Source organism: Sipha flava, unplaced genomic scaffold (assembly GCF_003268045.1).
Source record: "Sipha flava isolate LNK unplaced genomic scaffold, YSA_version1 35a_pilon_pilon, whole genome shotgun sequence".
NCBI lineage: Eukaryota > Metazoa > Arthropoda > Insecta > Hemiptera > Aphididae > Sipha > Sipha flava.
In genome coordinates, this window is record NW_020273058.1 from 324425 (window position 1) to 344352 (window position 19928).

A 19928-nucleotide genomic window follows, 5' to 3' on the forward strand; every position below is an offset into this window, starting at 1 on the left:
TATTTTGAGAATGTGCTTGTGTGTGTATGCGTTTCATGTCAGGCAGCAGTGGCATGTATGGTTTGTAGCCTAACCTGTTATAATTTTACAACAATAAAAAAATGGCTATTCAGTCACCCTTTTTTTAGGGGATTTATTAAGTAAATTATGTATTATTAAGTTATGATTTCTACCTTGTTCTTAATCAAAAGTAAAAATATGAATAGTAATAACTTACCTTTAAGTTTAATTTCACCAAAACCGAAGGTATCAAAGGATGAACAATCGACGAGAATCCTCGTTAATAATAATTATTTGTACTACAAAACGCAATTTTTGTCACGTATATCGACAAGTTCTTTAAAAAGCATACCATTACGTTTATAATACAACCCTTCCACGTCAACCGAAATCATATTCGTCAGTTTTTTGAATATATTTTCAGATTGCATACCTGTGGGAATCATACAAGCACATTAGAATCGGTTATTATTCATATGTATTACGGGCAATGTGTTCCTGCGCGGGCAATGTGAACCACGATTTTTTTTTATAAAACAACTAATATTATTTTTTATTTTCATTAAAAATTATAATTTTATTATTACCTAATGGTTAGTTATAATAATTTATAGTATTGTTTTTTTTATAATTTTAAATTTTTAACATATTTATAATATTTTTAAAAAAAACAAAAAAAAACCCTTTTACCCCCTTAGAGGTCGAATTTTGAAAAATCCTATATTAGCGCGCTCCTAAATGGCTTAAGAAACCACTGTACAAAATTTCAAGTCTCTAGACCCAGCAGTTTGCTCTGGGCGTCAATGAGTGAATTGGGGTGGTCTCCTATATGTATATAGATTTCATATTCTCTGGGGTTGCCGAGATAATAATTTATCGTAAAACTTTAAAATATGTGTAGTTTAAATACGTCGAAAATAACTAAACCGTTTATTTCTTGTTGTTCCGATGAAGGCTTATTATTATTTTGAACCTGTTCTCTTTCGCTAATGTTTATCTATTTCACAGACAATTACAATATTTTAATATTTTATTTTCTTTCGTTAAAACGTACGAGCACAGTATTTATACCTCGATTGTTCGCTAATTTTGGGCACCGGTGGCACGGCTCCAAGAGGGTTATTCGTATCTCCGACGCGTGACGGTGTACAATTATTTTCATCTATCTCGTTCGATAACAGAAGCTTTCCATAGATCTTTCATATCATCAAATCGTTATTATTTTATTGCAGTGTATCCAATATCATGGACTGCATCCTCGAGGACAATTTCTGCTCGTGCGCAACCGAATACTTGCGCAACTTCTCTAACATTCTACAATATGTGTAATTTATATTTTATTGTACGAGTTGGTCCGCGAACATTTCTAGTACAGGAGGTACAAAAATGTTCACTTATAATAGTTCGCACATAAATCTGGAAGTTATGAGACAAACATTTTTAAATTTTAAATTCAAAATTGTTTATTTTTTATTTTTAATTTTTTACGATTGTTATTTTGTCTCTTTCGGTAATCATACTATTCAATTATCGGTTGTGAGTATGCCTGCATTCGCCATAGAACGTCTCATATGATCCAATTATTTTTGGTCGAATTTCGACTGGAGTATTTTTTCGAATTTTCTAGAACGTTACAACCGTTTAGCATTAAAATACTTACACAAAAATAATAATGTCGTTCGCTAAATCATCGGTCGGTGTTATTGAGATTCAAAAGTCATAAAGTTCATACTTAATCTCTACAAGATTCAATTTACGGTCTTTGACTATCATCCGTTTACGGTTGAACATCGTCTCGAATTCGTTTTGACACATTACAATCAAAAGTATCTTAAACGAAATACTGGATTTCTGATCTTTTGAATGCACTACCGTGCCTTTCTATAGCGAACAAATATGTGCGTATAGAGAAGTCATTGTTCCTAGCCTAGAGAATTGAAAAATAATAAGTAATTCACAAGTTTAAATCATCTATCGATATGTATGACTTAATTTGATTATTTTTTAAATACCTCTCGAAACAAAAGTTCAACTTTTTTTTTCAAACACTCGTCTGTTTTTATTGGTAGCTTATTATTTTTACGCGTGTGCATAACTTTTATTATATTAAAAAAAAAAAAAAAATTATTCTTATTTTACCGTCGATAATCCAGTGGACGTGGTATACGTTTTCTGGATTCGAAGATGTCCTTGTATTACAGATCTCCTGTTTGGAACGAGAATTTCTTGGTACCCAATTATTGTCCTTGACTTTTATGGTGTCTTGTATCATGAATCGTATTCTCGTTGCAATCTTAGTCTTGTACCTCGCAGACGTGCACTCATTAAGCTTTTTAAAAGTGGCTTTCTGTAATTTTAATCCAACCAATAAATATCACAACAAGATTCGACATTTGTATTTGTCGAGTATGAACTCGATATTATCTTACGTGACTTATTGTTTTTCCTGTGTGTTCAAATATGATACATGCGCATTCAAGGGTTTCTTCTTTCGGCGATCTTAATAGGTAATTTATACTCGTTTCCAAGGTCTGATTCGTTAATACGTCTACTTTTTAAAGCTCGCACATATATCTGAAATTTAGTGACATTTTCTTTCGGCAGGAAAAAATTTCCGTTTAGTTGTTCCCGCATTCGGATTCGCTTGGTAGAATGATTGCGTGATAGTCTAAGGTGATCGTTTGAAACAATATTCATTTAGATCAATGATGTACAAAATATATATTGTCACTAGTATACCGCGGTGATTGGCGTTCCCGACTAGTGCGTTGGACGTATTCGCCATTGACACGATTATGGATCCCGGCCCATCGGGTGTCCATTGACAGTTCTTTGAGTCGTAAATCCTTTGTACGGCACGTTTTCCGTCTTGCTGTCCGAAGCATCAGACGCTGGATTTCAGTTTTACTCGAATAATTAGTATGTAATTGTAATTTTCACGTTCTCGTTACCTATTTTATGCAAATTAAAATGTTTACTGTTTAATTCTTCGTATTGGCTCAGGTAGAACACGATTGCGTTCGTTTGTCCTTTTTGGCAACACGATTGCGTACGTTTGTAGATGGGTAACAAAAATATGTGTAAGAATATAAATAAACACGATTGCGTATGAAATTATATGCAACGTTGTCAAATTTACTAAGTTCACCGCATTATATCTAATAATGAAATAAATCTATAGTAAATAATAAATATAATAATAAACAATAAACATAAACATAAACAAAAAATTATAACAGTTCCATAATAATTCATAAAAAAAAATAATAATAAAATAATAAATAAAATGATTTTATGTTATGAATAATATTATTTATCCTAATTATTAGGATAACTAAATAAAAGAAAAATAATTGATAAATAAATAAAATCGACAGTTTTTATTTTAATGAAATTATTGTTAGTAAATTATTTGAAAATGCCTAAATTTGGATTCCCTGACATCTATAACCTACTACTTTTACTGAAACTCGGAAAATACCGTATAATATAATAGAAATAACGAAATTTCGTTGTATCTGATATATTTGATATCATTAACAATAAATAAGGGTAATAAAAGCGAAAAAAATTATTCATTCGTTTTTTCAAGTTCATTCTTATAAGCATATGGTATACACCAATACCGGTATAAGAATTGGCATCAACGCAAACTTCGTACGCAATCGTGTAATTAAAAATCCGATAAAATCGTACAAAATCGTATCAAAAAGGTATCGCCGATAACCAACGTACGCAATCAAGTTTTACCCATTACCTTATATTTCCTACGATAGTAATCCCTGTATAAGATTGAAATTAATATAGATGATGTATTACGACACTAATGTAAATTATTCCGAAAACGGTGTAACACGATTGCGCAATTTTTCCTTTTTTGACCCGACTAATTACGCCAAAATTACGCAAACAATTTGTAACACGATTGCGTCCCTTTTTACCTGATTAAATCACAACACTATTGCGCACCAATTTATATGTTTATATACTATGTATAATAATATATGTGCAACATAAAATAATGTATACAATACATTAAAATTGTTTAAATTTTTAAATAATTTATTTATACATACACTCAAACTAGTAATTCACAAAATGCACTTTTTCAAAATCGAAATGAAAAGTTGATTGAGCTAATGATAGTTATAATAAAATATCGACTAATGACTATCATTATAGAAAAAAAAAACAATTTTTATTAAAGAAAATTTCGACTATGTCAGTAAATACATTTAGCATACGTGTAATTTAGAAAAAAATCAATTTTTAACCAAGCCAACGATGATAATTTGTTGACAGTCCTAAGTCTGTAATAATTGGGGAAAAAAATTGTGAATTAGTAGGTAATAAGTTTGAATGCATGTATATGAAAATTATATTTAGAAAGTGTGTATTGTATATATTATTTTATTTTGTATATAAATTATTATACATAGTATACACACATGTAATTTGGTGCGCAATGGTGTTGTGATTTTATCAAGTAAAAAGGAATCGGGGCGCAATCGTGGTGTAATTAGTCGGATCAAAAAAGGAAAAATTGCGCAATCGTGTTGCAGCCTTCCGAAAAATAAGATAATAACACGAACGATATTTTAAAAATTTAAACTCGTGGCAATTTTACCGTAGAGAATTAGATAAATTAAATATATTTTCATTTGCTTGTACGAACCAGTTTATTTCTGATGTTGCATAGTAACAAAAATTACATAAATCACAACGATATTAGCTAACCTTTTTTTTTTTTTTTTTTTTTTATCAAATATAATAATTCCTGAGAATTGCCAAGATACGTATTTGGTCAAATACTAAATTATTGGACGATAGCGAAGTTCGCCTTCCATCCAAAACTATCGCAGCAATATAAAGCACGAAGAATCAATTCTGAGGAACACGTCCCTTTGATTTTACGGTGTTTGAAAAACTTTACGTATGATCTATTATACGTGAAGAGACATATTGAAATTTCTTTAATTTGTTTTAAAAAATACATGATCGATCTTTTTCGTTAATTTCTCCGTTCATTTATTCTTAAATACAGAAGATTTAATTTTTTTATTAAAACCAGAAGAAACACACGTATCATATGGTCGTACGAGTAGTATAAAAATTACATGATTTACAATAATAACAAAACAGAATATAATCGAACAACACGGACATTTCGTACTGGTCGTACACGAATTGTAATAATAATAACATCGAAACGATTTTAGTTTAATTCAACTGTCCTTCGTTTCGATGAACTTTGTACAAAGCTATTACCGCTGCAGAGTTTCGACTGTTGTGCACGCAAACGTCGAACCGTTTCGTTCTGCTATGACGTACGACGTGCGCGCCCGTACGGCTTATCGTGTTCCAAGACCTTTGAAGTCTCGGATTCTTCTGGAAAACAGAGTTGCGAATTCTAAAACACTTCTCCTCGGTTCGAAGCGCACGGCAAACCAACGGATTCAAGCAATTCTGTCGTGTACTCATAAAGATCTTGCGCTTTCGTGCACAGCACCGCGCAATGACTCGCGTAGCCCGCGGGCGTGACCAAAAGCGATGTATTTACATTATGTTACATTCTGTAACGCTGCGAAACGTCAATCGACTACAATAGTATCTTCTATTGGGTGGTCGCTATCGATATTTATGTCTGTTTCTCGTGACACGAAACGACGGTAAATAATGAAAGTCTGCGGACCATTCGCGTACCTACCATAATTGTTCACTACGAACGAAGAAAAATAGAAATAAGTTCGGTACCGAAATCCCTTATCCGCGCGTAAATTCTATGTCATAACGACCACTGTGTTTGTGTTTAATACATATTCATTAACTTTACTACATACTCGATTTCAATAGGAAACAACAGTCAAAAACTTTCGTTCGAATGAGAGACACCGTTGAGAATTTAACGCCGATTACACTTCGGACAGGTGATATTTCTGTCAACAATATTGTAGAAAATAATCAAGCACGATACGAGCACTATTAAAAAGATCCCAAGGCATACGCACGCGAACACGTACACACCAGATTTTCAAAAATATTTTCATCGTTTGCGAATAAAACAATCTCATCGGAATCAATCACAAATGTGTAATAGTTGATAAATGTCATTTGTTTATATCGCATATTACACGCGGAACAATGTCTAAATAATTTGTTCCGGTGAAGATTTACCGATAGTACCTATTCACATTTATTTTCAATGATTAAGATCAGGATCGACGAAAACAAGGATGTTAAAATTGTAAAAAAAAAAACCCCCGCTTACAGTAGCGTACTAACACGAAAAGTCGGTTTTTTATAACCGACGTAATGTGATACCGAGAAATATCGATGTTGTTCGTATACGTGAAAACAATTTCGTCAAGTAAAACGTATTGGATAGAACAACAAGTTTATTTTTTTTTTTTTTTTTATCGTGTCGAATGATGTTCAATGATCGAGTTTCACTGTATACGAGTTTTGATGTACGGCCTTTTAAATATCCGATACATAACATTATATCTTTTACGATGGAGAACTCGGTTCCCGCCGGTGTATAAATAATATGGCATAAAGAAGTATAACTACAGAAAATCGAATATCGAAAAATGGAAAAATTACTGACAATATTGACAATCGGAGTACGAAAAACGTGTATAGGTTCTCCGCAATCGGTTTTTCTTCCTTGCGTTTTGAACCTCAGGACTTCGCTATTTATTAGCCGAAGATGTTTTTCCTCAGATGTACGTAAAATATTTATGCAACTTAATCGTAACATAAAAATCACCAATTTATTTTGTCCCGCTTCGCGTCACGTTATACTGTACTGGGAATACAATAGTAAAACGCCTACATGACGAGCCATTACATTAAAGTGTGCGCTAAGTATAGCATATGCAGTTTAATGGTAATGCAATAAAATTTTATACAATAACACGGCCACTACCATTATTAAATTTCATGTGCGTGGCTGCACTCTTGCGCTCCGGCTCCCATTCCGAGTGAAAAACGGCTACGATCAAAACTAATGAGATTAAATATAATATTATGAATTTAAAAAAGCGCACGCCCCGCTCCGGAGATAAAGATATTGTGGAATGCGATTATAGAAAATCCTGCTTAGTGTCAGTGGCGTACCGATGGAGGTGTTTTGGAGTTTAACCCCTCGTCCAATGCAAAATAATCAATATAACGATTTTTATTATAGAACTGAAATAGTACACATAAGTACATATCGTAAGTCGTAAAAAGTAAAAAAAAAAACTCTAAATTTGTTATCATCAAGTTACATTTTGTTACGATAAATATTATTATTCTATTATTTATTCAATGCGTGCTTGCAGATCGCAGTCAAATTAATTTTGATCATGTTTCGTAAAATGTCCATCAAAAATGAACGGTAAACCGTTTGAGTATGTACGTTCGACAATGATCTCTCAGTTTAGAGCTTGTTTTGTCGACGAAATAGGTCGTCTTCAACCGATGAGCACTCGGAGACTTAAAATCGTTGTACTGCGAAATGCAAAAAGTAAAATGTGTACTGCGCAATTTTAAAATATTATCCGTCTGAGACACGAAATCAGTTACACAAGTGATTGTAATACAATTGGTTTGTACAGGTTTTTCTTTTCTATTCCTCTTTTTATATTGTTTACAAACGCACACACATAATATTGTACAACAAACATATAAGAAAGAGATGAAAAAAAATGTTTGATGAATACAGTTGTATACAGATAAATAGCCGTCCGTCGACGAAACTCCAATTGTACTTAAAAAATATCATCGTTACCGCGATACGTTTCTCAAATCGATTTTCAAAAAGCATCAGAATGCTCGTGTTACAGGCTGCAAGAGCTCGTTGAGAGAATTTAACAGAGGCCGGTTTAGATATTTCGAAGCCCTTAGGCGAAATTAAAAATGTGGCGTTTCACACTGAATTTTTTTATTTCAAATATTATACGCTGCTTATATTTATTTTATACCGTGAAAGTTGTATTCAAAAAAAAAATAAGAGGCTCATACAAATCCGAGACCCCTCCTCCCTCTAACAGCAGAGGCTATAAGGAAGAAGTTGCCTCAGTCTAATGTTAAATATAACCCTGGAGGTTTAATGTGAAACACGAAATATCACTAATCCTAAACCACCCGGGTCGTTCGCGAACGCTTCCGTACGTCTTCCGACCGTCTCGGGTTCGCGACCAGTTACGCAACAAGTCAACATCGTAACGACACTACGGACCAACCGACGCGGCTAGGTCACGGGGACGTATTTTGGGTGGTTCGAGAGGTTCGGGAGGCAATAGTCCCCCCTGAAATATTTAGGTAATTCTAATTGAAACCAAATTGATTTTTTCGCATCCTCAATGGCAAATCATTTACGAATAAATAAAATTATATAAAAAATAAATGTTATATTGTAAAATAATTTATATTATTTAGTAGCGTATAAAATGTAAGAATATTTTACTTGACGTGGTATTTTAACTGAGATATAGGTATTGGTTCGATCTTGATTTGTATGACGATGGGACATTCAGATCGAAAGGTACTAATTCATTCAAGGGTACCACCATCAGTCTTATGAAAGACAATTTTCTATCAATTTATTTATGTAATCATAACTCGGCAATTATTTCGGATTTAATATTAATCACGAATATTGTGTTAAATTGTACTGAAACGGGGAAAATGGATTGCGAGCGGTTTTGTAATGAATAGTTGGAGACAATTATACATTCGGTCTTACACTTTAGGGAAGAGGGACGGAAAAACTGTGTTGCCCCTGGTCGAAAAAAATCTTACCTACAGTCCTGGTTCGACACGATATAATTGACACGATCGGAACGATAACCTCGGGCGCGACGTGGCGGGTGTGAGTTTTCCACCCCCTCGTCGCGTTCGTTCGTTACTGACCACGCACAACATTCGTTCGCGTGATTCCTAAACCAGGGTCCCAGCGCCGACGACGACGACCACGATGACGATATACTTAAGCACGCACGCCGGACGATTTCCGAAAACTCGGATGACAGACGTAAACAATTTACAACCGGATGCGATTGCACTAAAAGTTATTGGGTTTTGCGCAGCACCGTGATCTTGAAACTATTAAAACAACAACAGTATCGTAGCCTTGAAAACACGAGAAATAGCGAAGAGGTGCGCTAATCGGATTGATTATACTCGTGTATAGTATATATATAAAACAATATAATAACGTGAATCGTAAAAGTTGTATTACAACTTTTACAATTCACGTTATTTTACTTCGTTACGGAGGACCTAACAGATTATGTATTAGTCGTTTGTCTATCTCGGCTCGTTTAATGATTCGTTGGTCGTTTGTAATAGAAGTGCCTGTTGCTAGACAACCAGATTTGACGAAGCAAATTGTAGTTGGAAAATGGAATGGTTAAAGGGAAAACTATGGGAAATACTAGTTAACATTAATGCCTAAGATGAAAAGCTTCACATTTAAAGTGATTAATGAAATCAAGTCGGTCGGGAAGAGGAGCACATGCTATATTATAATATAATAACATTATCGCGTAACAATGTTGTTCGAATTTATGCGGAATAATTATGAAATTTGTATTCTCAAACCCAATCCAGTTAAATACTTAATAGTTAAATCAATTTGATTTCGAGTGATAGAGATATATTTTGTGTGCATTACCCAGGGACGATTATCAATTACCGGTAACAGCAGGGGTGTATTTAAGAGGGAATTAGCCCCCCCCCCCCTCCTTGGAATTAAACTTAATATTTTACAAAGCCAAGTATTATGATATATTGATGTATTAATAATTATTTTAAAATATCGCCAATCGGCGTTGGTGAATGTGTTAGCTATTTTATATATTTTTTTATAAATAAATAGCTCATTTTTGTTGTTAATTATATGTGTATTCCTATATTTTTAAAATGGTATCAGATTAAAATTGATACTAATAATGTAACTATTTAAAATTTGTTATCATACTATTGTGAAAAAAATGACTTTCTTATGAGGGACTTACAAACATGTTCTATAATTTAAAATTTTGTATAGATTTTAAAAACAACTAACTAAATCCTTAAGCCTCCATTAGCCCCTCTCTTTGTGATTGATAAAACCTACCCCTGGGTAACAGCGGACTGGAATTCAATTCGTGCTGACGCATAGATTACGTAAAACTGATTGTGGTTCCGATGACAATGTTTGGGCGAACAATGATCAGCTTAGCGGTTCGTATCCGTCAACAAACCATGTACAATCGGGCCCGCTCCGACCTATTTGACCGCCTATATGTTATGCAAACAAATTCGCTGCCCCTCCCCTCCAAATTTCATATCTGTGCACTGTCCAGAGTTTTGTTGGACTTTCAAAATGTAATTAAAATTATTTTCAATTATTGTTTAAAACACGTTTTCACACTTATATGTTTAGTATTGTGTTTACAATAAGTTATTATTATATACCCAATAAATTATTACGGTAATTTTTTTCTGAGATTTGATTTGTACAGCCGTCTTACGTTTTTGGTCGTCTTTGTATTTTGAACACCTTGCACATCTGACTAACGCGGTTTTGTGTAGAATAACTGCTCTCCGGTATGGGATAACTCTTGGAAATCTATTGAAAAGTCAAATGTACTCATTACATCATACTATGTGCTACATAAAAATTTAGCCGTGACAAATTTAAACCAGATTTAATACTTGTGTAATTTATCTGAAACCATGGGTTGAAATGGAATACTGTATTATTTTAATATTCACCGAATTCGTCTACTAACGATTAGTCGTGATTATACGTATATTTTTGTAGATTTAAATTTTAAAACAATTAGGTGCATACTTTTTTTTTAGAATTAAAAAACATACTTATATTTACTATTTATTGAATTTGATATTTTAGTATGTGTAAGACAATTTAATTCAAGTATAATAATGTACTTATATACATATTATCAGGGCCGGATTGGACAAATTCGGTCCACCGAGTTTTCTGTACGCTGCCGGACCACTTAAAAATTGGCGGCACTTAGTTTTACTTAGTAACTCGTCAGGCCAATCCGTATAGCCGAAATAAATAGGTAGTTAAAAAAAAAAAAAACGTTATTATTTTATTTTTATTGTTGACTACGACGCGCACAGTCAACTGTTCGATTCCGGATTAGAGAAAAAAAAACTTTTTGTAGAATTAATTATGTAGTCTCTCTTCTCTGTCATCGTTCCAATTTCTCTACACTGTTCCTTACCGGACCAACTCCACTTGGAATGAAGTCTACACAAATGATAATTCTCCACTTAGAGAATAAGTTACAATTGATACTTCCTTCCAAGTGAAAAAGATATCAACAGAGACTTCTGACGGTCATCTCGATGACAAATTTGAAAATATTTTCAATTATACCACAGAAATTTTATTTTTGTCTACTACCATAGTACTTGTAAAAATATGTTATCAAATGACTATTATGATAATATGACTATTGTAGGCTATCTCTACATCTAATATAGATCTTCTAGTTACTAGAATCTAGTACCAATAGTACTTACTTTAATCAGTTAAGTTATGATGACTGAAAAATTCGTGTCACAGCGTAAAAAGTGCTTGAAAATCATTCCAAATTTTAAATTTTGTAAAATTTATCGGCCAATAAGTTCGGGTGAAGTTTAGTGATGAAGTACAGTCCAAAATTCTACAGCATTTTTAAAAACAGTAGATAGATGTTGACAGAATTAATAAAAATAAAATTTAAACCATAACTATGAATCATTAATCATTAAATTTATCACTAACCTAACCAAGCTTCTAATTCTAGCTCTTATAAAACCAATCCAAATATTTTCAAGTTTAAACAAACTAAAAAAAAAAATAAAAATAAAAATATAAATATAAAAATTAAATGAAATTCAAATAATTTTTGTACTGTACATTTTATGTTGTATGTATTTGTATATTTATTAATCGTGATCTATACACCTCCACTGTGTGTATCATTATTTTCATTATCAAAATATACCACCTTTGCATTATTGGTATAACAGTTAATATTATTGTTATTGTTATCACGTCCATAATGCGAGTGTCTCATTATTGTATTATAATTGTGAATGTATGAATAATCCAACCTTAAAATAATTATATACCTACCGGAGTACTGAAAATTCTATTCTCTTGTTCGCTTCCCGAAAACTTCGGCAGCAAGTACAATTACCTTGATTTACATTTCATGATTATTTGTGGTTATTATCCTGGTAATTAAACTATTATTGTTCGTAATTTATGTACTTCAGACCCTCCGATAATTGTTACAGAGTCCTGCGCAGAACCTACTAATTACGGAATGCGGTGACTTAGGCAAAACTACATTCCCAATTTAAATTTAGGGACACCAAGCTCACTCGGCCTCTTACGAGCAATGTTGTGCAAAGATAACTAATAATGTAACTAGATAAAGATACAAAGAAACTATATATCTGGATAAAAAGAAGGATAGCACTTTTTTATTTAAATAAATAATTTACACTTTTTTTTCATAAATTTATATTTAAAAAATAAAATAAAATAAAAATTAACCTAATTTAGATGTAATAGGTATCTCAAAAACAAATTACGAACAACAATTATTTATGTATGGGAAATAAGTAATAAATTATAAGTACTTAGTTTTTAACGTTTATTAAATTTATTAAAAACAATTTAACTTGACTTATAAATATTTAGATATAAAGCTTTAATTATAATTGTGTGATTTAATTTTATTGTTCCTGTTTGTGCAGTTGTTATGACCGTTGAGTCGTCGTCGGCTTGTCGCTCAGACGGGTTATGTCCTATTCACGATTATCGGCAGTAATGTTAACGTGGGTATGGCACGACCCGAAGTGAGTGGATACCGAACCGCGAAAGAGTATACGTCGGCGGCAATATTAAATATATATGTTTTTTTAAATTTGTACACCTTAGTTTTTTTTTCTTTTCTTTCTTTTGTTGTTAGCCACAACTAAAATCCGTACGAGCCTTACATAATATTTTATTTTATTTTTTAAAATATTTCACTGAGGTGTTGTTAATGAACAATTTCCTCCTCACATTAATCATGCTATTGTTATATATTATTGTATCAAATTTACTTATTGTTTTAAATAACAGATTGTATATATTTCTTTGAAATAATAAAAAAAATATTTCAATTAAACTACAGGATTATCATGTTTATACCACTAAAAATGAAAAGGTAAAATTGAAAAAAAAATGAAAAGGGGAGATCCGGCTTACGAGGGAATTTTGATTTAGGTTGATGAAAAAAAAAAAATCCCAGTTCTGAAAAGAAACATGAAAAAATAAAATTATAATATTATTATTTGATTATGAAATGAGAGTAATTACCTATATAATGTTGATTTAATTTATTTAAAATGTTTAAATCATAAGTAACAAAAATTATCATATTTATAGCATTTAAATGAAAAGGTAACAATAAAAAAAAAGGGGGGGATCTTCGACTCCCGAGGGAATTTTGATCTAGGTAGATGAAAAAAAATCCCAATTTTGAAAAAAAACATAGAAATAATTGAATTAAAAAAAAATATTATTTTAATATTAAATGAGAGTGATTATATAAGGATTTATTATTCTTTTAAAAATTTTTAACAAAATTTATAAATAAATAAGCGTTGCACCATCCACCTATGTTACCGTAGTCTTCGGCGCACCGACTACGGCAGTGCGAGCCCGTTTAGCCATATCTCCAGGAATTGGTAAATCGCACCACCGTTTTATGGGCAAACAGTGTCAGGTCAACCGTTTAACCACCTAAGAAAGCCTAAAAATAAACTAAGAAATACCACACATAAAATAGACAACAAATATACACAACTACAAAACGCCAACAATATATCAAACAAATACCTATCATAAATCATAAAACAAGAACCAAAAGAACAATAAATCAACAAGACAACAAACAGTAAGAAGATCTTTACTTAGAAACCAAAACAAATGAACAGCTGTTCAACCCTACCAACAAACAAACCAAAAAAGAAATAAGAATTGTAAAAATATATACAAATCCAAAACACCAACAGTACAACAAACAAATATCCTAGGAAAACCATCCCCCCCTCAAGGTATAATATTCCTAGTAAATTCTTACCGGGAGGTAAGATTATCCTAGGATATTCTTACCGGGGGTAAAATATGCCTAGGAAAATCTAACACCCCCCCCCCGGTAATATTTTCCGGGGGTATGATTTGCCTGTTACATCGCCGCCGCCGAATTCGAGTGCGCCGAGCCGCTCGTCAATTTATCGCAGTACGTGATAACGGTCGTTAAATCACTGCCAATCTGGACCAACTACAATCCAGTGTTATAACGGGTAAAAGAACTACAGTCAGCCAACCATCGTTGACGGAGAGCAGTATACTCATTGGTACCACAGTCGTGACTACATAAACGAATAGTTATAATTGTGAACGGGACTTTAAGATTATATAATTACTCCGCGAAATGACTATTGTTTTCTTTAGTCTTATATTTGCCAAGTCAAATGACAGCTAAATTAATATTTATTATGTTTAATATTATATAAAATTATAAAAACATTCTCTCAATTATGTCATATCAATAAATTTATATAATTATCATAACACCGAATCCTGGTCAGTTATTTGTAGTCAGTACGACTATAAATTGACGCCCAATTAATCCGAATAAATAAATAAATTGTAAATAAGTGCACGTGTAGAGTGTCCATTATACACTGGTCGTCCACTTAATCTAAATCAGGTTCTCGATCATACATTTCACTGCTAAAGGGGTTCCTATGCTAAAAGAAATAAAAAAAATCAATTCCCAGTTACATCACTCATGTTTCGTAAGAAAGTTAAGACTATATATTATCAAATATATTTTGAACAAAAATTAGAAGAAATGTTATTTATAAAAATTAAATTATTTAATAAACTTAAATAGAATAATACGAGTAACATTAGACCAGTACTCAAATTGGGGGGAGGCGTGGGCGGACGGAGTCTGCTTTCATTTTTCCATAAATTTTAGCGTCCCCCTTCATTTAATTAAGCGAGAAACGCTAAAAACGAGTTCTCCCTGGGGATGTTTACTTTTGAACGGTGTATTTGGATTTTGTTTTCGTTTATTTTAATTTTCTATAGCAAACTGAAAAGTAATGGTTATTTTTTCCCAGAAAACGGTTATCGTTGACAATAATCACGGACTAAGATAATAGTCATGGCTAAATAACTATATAATTTTGAAGTGATTTCGGTTGAAAAGTCGTATAGGTGTTTCTACTTTCTACTTTTGACAACCTTTTGAGAACTTTTTGTTTAATTTTCCACCAATTGACAAGATTAACACAACAAAATGGATTGAATCGTGGGTTAAGAAAGGCAGACGAACAGGAGTGGAAGAAAATCGTCCTAAAAGAATAAAAACTACAGAAGAAAAAGCATACAAGTTATTGTGGAATTTAATTGGAGAATAATTTTTATTTCTGTAATTAATTAATTAATTAAATTTAAATAATTAAATTTCATTATAAAATAATGTTATAGTAATAAGCAAATAAATATTATATAATAATACTACTTTTATAGCGCCATATTTTATGTGCAGGAGGCGCGGAGGACGAAGTCCATAATGGGTTACTTTACAATTTATCAACTATAAAATTGTGTTTTTTTTTAACTAAAACCAGCGTCCATCCTCAATTTTTTTTCGAATTCGAGCACTGCATTGGACATAGATTATCTGTCTCATCGTTACTCTTGCCACGGTGTGCCATCAAAAAATAATATTTAAATGTAAATGTTTTTTATTTACAAAAATTAATTTTAATTATGAAAAACATTAACCGATGAAATACTGTAAAATTTGAAAAAGTTTTTATACACCCTCATTTAAGTTACAAAACGATTTTTACTAAAATTATTATTCTATAGCGCATGTTAAAGTATAACTATCTACAAATACAATAATTTATTTTTATTTAAAATATGGATTAAACATTGAAAATATACTATATTTTGTAACGTAAAAATCATATTTTTAAATGTTTTTCAGTCACGATAAAAGAAGTATACCAAAAAAATGTTACTTGTGTCTGGAGGCCGGGGAATATATAAATTATAAGATGATTTTAAACATTATTTATGTATTAAAAAAATATAAATAAATGTTATTAAAAACATTATACTTTAAATTATTAATAAAAATAAATACTTTAATAACAAAAAAAAAAAAAATTAAAAGAGGTCTAGAGATTATTCATGCAGGCAAAATACAAAAATATATTTAATAATAAAAAAAAAACAATTACCAATTCAAATAAATTGAAATTTAATTTATAAATTTAGATAAATATAGGAAAAAAATTGATTTAAGTAATGAAAAAATATTATTTACATAACAAAGAATACTTAATTATTTTAAGTTTAATAAGTTAATTGATTAAATATAAAAAATTAATTCGAAGCTCAAAAACATAAATTTAATCAGCTTTGTTATAATTGCAGTTTTTATTCAAAATAAAAACGACGTACCGTTATTCCTGGGAGTAAGTAGATAAGTGATTTCACTCTAGATCGGCTCTTAGATTTCAGCTGTTTACTATAATATAGAAATCAAATACAATGTTTTAATAATCAGTTATTTTTGACAATTAAAGATTATTAAGAATTATAAAAAATATAATTTGTAATAATAGAAGGACAATATTTAACAAACGCGAATAGAATAAGACAAATAACATTGGACATAGATTATCTGCCTCATCGTTGTTTCCGTCGCGGTGTGTTAATCCGTGTGTCGCGGAATATTATTTAAATTTAGAAGTTTTTATTTAGGTACAACAATTTATTTTAATTATAAAAAAAAACATTAACCGACTTATTACTAAGGTCTGTTATAGGTTTAATAGTTTCTATTCACCTTTACTTGAATGTCGTTTCTATTTATTTATTTTTGAATATTTCTAACTATTTTCTTTAGCATGTGCGAGAATAGAAGGATCAATATAGCGATTTATTTGATATTCATAACATGGATAGCCTATTTCTCATTCAAATTTTTTTGAAAATCCTGATGCTTCACGTTAATAAATCCAAGCAAGTTGTTACACTTTGTAATGCCAATGTCTTCATTCGGCTGCATACTAGTTGTGTACCAAAGATATCAACGAAAAAAGGTCTAACCCGAATTGCTGCCCGAATTTATTTTGGGTACAGCGAGTTGCAGCCCGGATTGTCTAACTCTAGATAATTTAATCTTGACTGATAAAATATTTTGTAAGGCTTTTCATTCGAAATTCAACGCTTTGTTCTACAGTGCTCATCCTAATATTTTTGTATTCATCGATGTTCTGAAAAATGAACAGAATGATACCTATATAAAATTAAGAAGCACTCACTTAAATACTCGCAGAACAAATATAATTGAAAAAGAAACATTTATTAGAAATGCTACGAAATGGTTAGAAGAAAACCAAATTGACAAATTTTAATTTATACATCATACAAGTTTTTACCAGTGCCAAAATGTTTAAATAAAAACAAAACATCATTTTTAACCTACCTGCAGTATCAAATAAATATGAAGGAAAATTAAGTTTTTTCAATTTAAATTTACATATTTAAATTAATTTAATTTCAAATTTCGGGCCGCAATTCGTATAAAATCCAAAAAAAAACTCGGGCCACAATTCGTATGTATCCCAAAAAAACTCGAGCCGCAATTCTGGAGAAATTCTTATCGCGGGACGCAATTAATATTAATATTAACAAATAGCCACCCTGGATATTGACAATGCAAATGTAGACAATAGTGTGAAGCCTATAGCACCAACAAAAAGTGCAAAAATTATTATTATCACTCTAAAAATTGTCGGGGCTTTAGATAAATGTAAAATAAGTGATAGACGCTTATCATATTTTGGTAGCACTTTTTGAAGCATTATGGCATGATATAAATGATCTAATAATTAATAGATCATCTATTAATCGTTTTCGAATGAATTTGCGTCAAGAAAGAGCAGATATTACTAAAAATAAATTTAAAAAAAATAATTTAAATGCTGCCATTTTACATTGCGATGGTAAACTACTTCCAACTTTAACAGGTAAAAATATTATTGACAAACTTGCTGTGATTATTGCGAGTGGAGATGTGGAGAAATCGTTCCAATATCAATGTGGTACAGGAAAAGAGCAGGCAAAAATTGCAAAAATAATAATAATAATGTATTATAAATTATTTATAATACATTATTAAATTGGAATATTCAAAAATCTATAAAAGCATTGTTTTGATACAACTGTGGTAAATACTGGTCGACTAAATGGTACATGCATGTTTTAGGAACAGATTTTAGAAAAAAATTTACTATATTTACCATGCCGTCACCACATTTTTGAAATCGTTCTTCGTAGTGTTTTTGACGAAAAATTAAGTAAGTCTGTAGGCTGCGATGTATCAATTTTCAAAAGATTTCAACAAGAGTGGAAAAATATAGACAAAACAAAATTTAAATCAGGTATTGAAAATAAAAAAGTAAATGAAATTCTCGAACCTTATATTACCCATATGGTTTCTTTTACCCAATCAAAATTAACTGAAAATCAACCACGTGATGACTATAGAAAGTTATTAGAACTAACAATGGTTTTCCTTGGTCACAGTGCTAATCAATCATTTTGTTTGCCAGGAGCTTTTCATCACGCAAAGTGGATGGCTAAGGCAATATATTATATAAAAGTCTATGAATTTATTTTCGCTATGAATTTAAATAAACAAAAACATAAGAAAAAGGTCTATGTGACATATCAATATTTTTGGTTTTTGTATGTATTGAAGCATGGTTTAATGCAATATTAGCTTCGACCGCACCTTATAATGATCTTAATTTTATTAAAAAACTTTATAACTATAAAACTATTGATGAAAGTATATCAAGAGTTTCGTTTAATAGATTTAAAAATCATTTATGGTATTTAAGTCCTGAACGGTTGATTTAGCTTTTTTCGATGTAGCAGTTGAAATAAAAAATAAAATGGTTAAAAATCTTAAACTTGAGAAAGAACCACCTAAAATATATAAACGAGTTCTAGTAAATGACCAATTTATTTCAAATTTTATGAAGTATGAAATTGAAAATTTTATATCAAGTGAAACTAATGAATTTTTTAATCGATTCAATTTTGATATTAGTTTCCTTCAAAAAGATCCTTCTATTTGGTTTAATGACGAATATTATCAAAATGCTTTTGAGATTGTAAAGAAACTAAAAGCTGTAAATGATCTTGCGGAAAGAGGTATAAAACTCAGTAAAACAATTCAACATAAATATATTATTTTATTTTATAATAATTATTATATTATGAATTTTGATAGCATTTGCTTTATTTCTATCAGCTCATTACGGAGCTTTATCAGCTGATAAATATGATTCTTATAGTGGCGCCAATCCCTATGTGTAGATATTGCGGATTTAATACTTCAAATTTAAGTCGGTGGTCCGGTGGTGGACAGGGTTACGTTTAGCGATTTGGATGTAAGGTTGTTTCAAAATTTCAGTTATAATCTATTCAACATTAATTGCATTTTGGTTGGTATTTTATTTTATTTGCAATACCATATGAAACAGACATCGGCAGGGACGCCCACAGAAATGTAACTCAGGGGGGGCAAAAAAATTGTAAGTACCTAAATACTTATAGGAAGATTTACTGCTACATATTTCATTTACTCATATTTTGTATTACTATCATTAATAATTTTTTAAAAATCAAAACTCATTTAAGTTTATATAAAATTACATTATTAGTTATTAGTTTTAATATTTATAAGAAAAAATATAATAAAGTTTAAACAAAAAACAACTTTATTTGATTGAATTCGCATCATATTTTATTATTTTATTCAAAAAGTAATGACAAT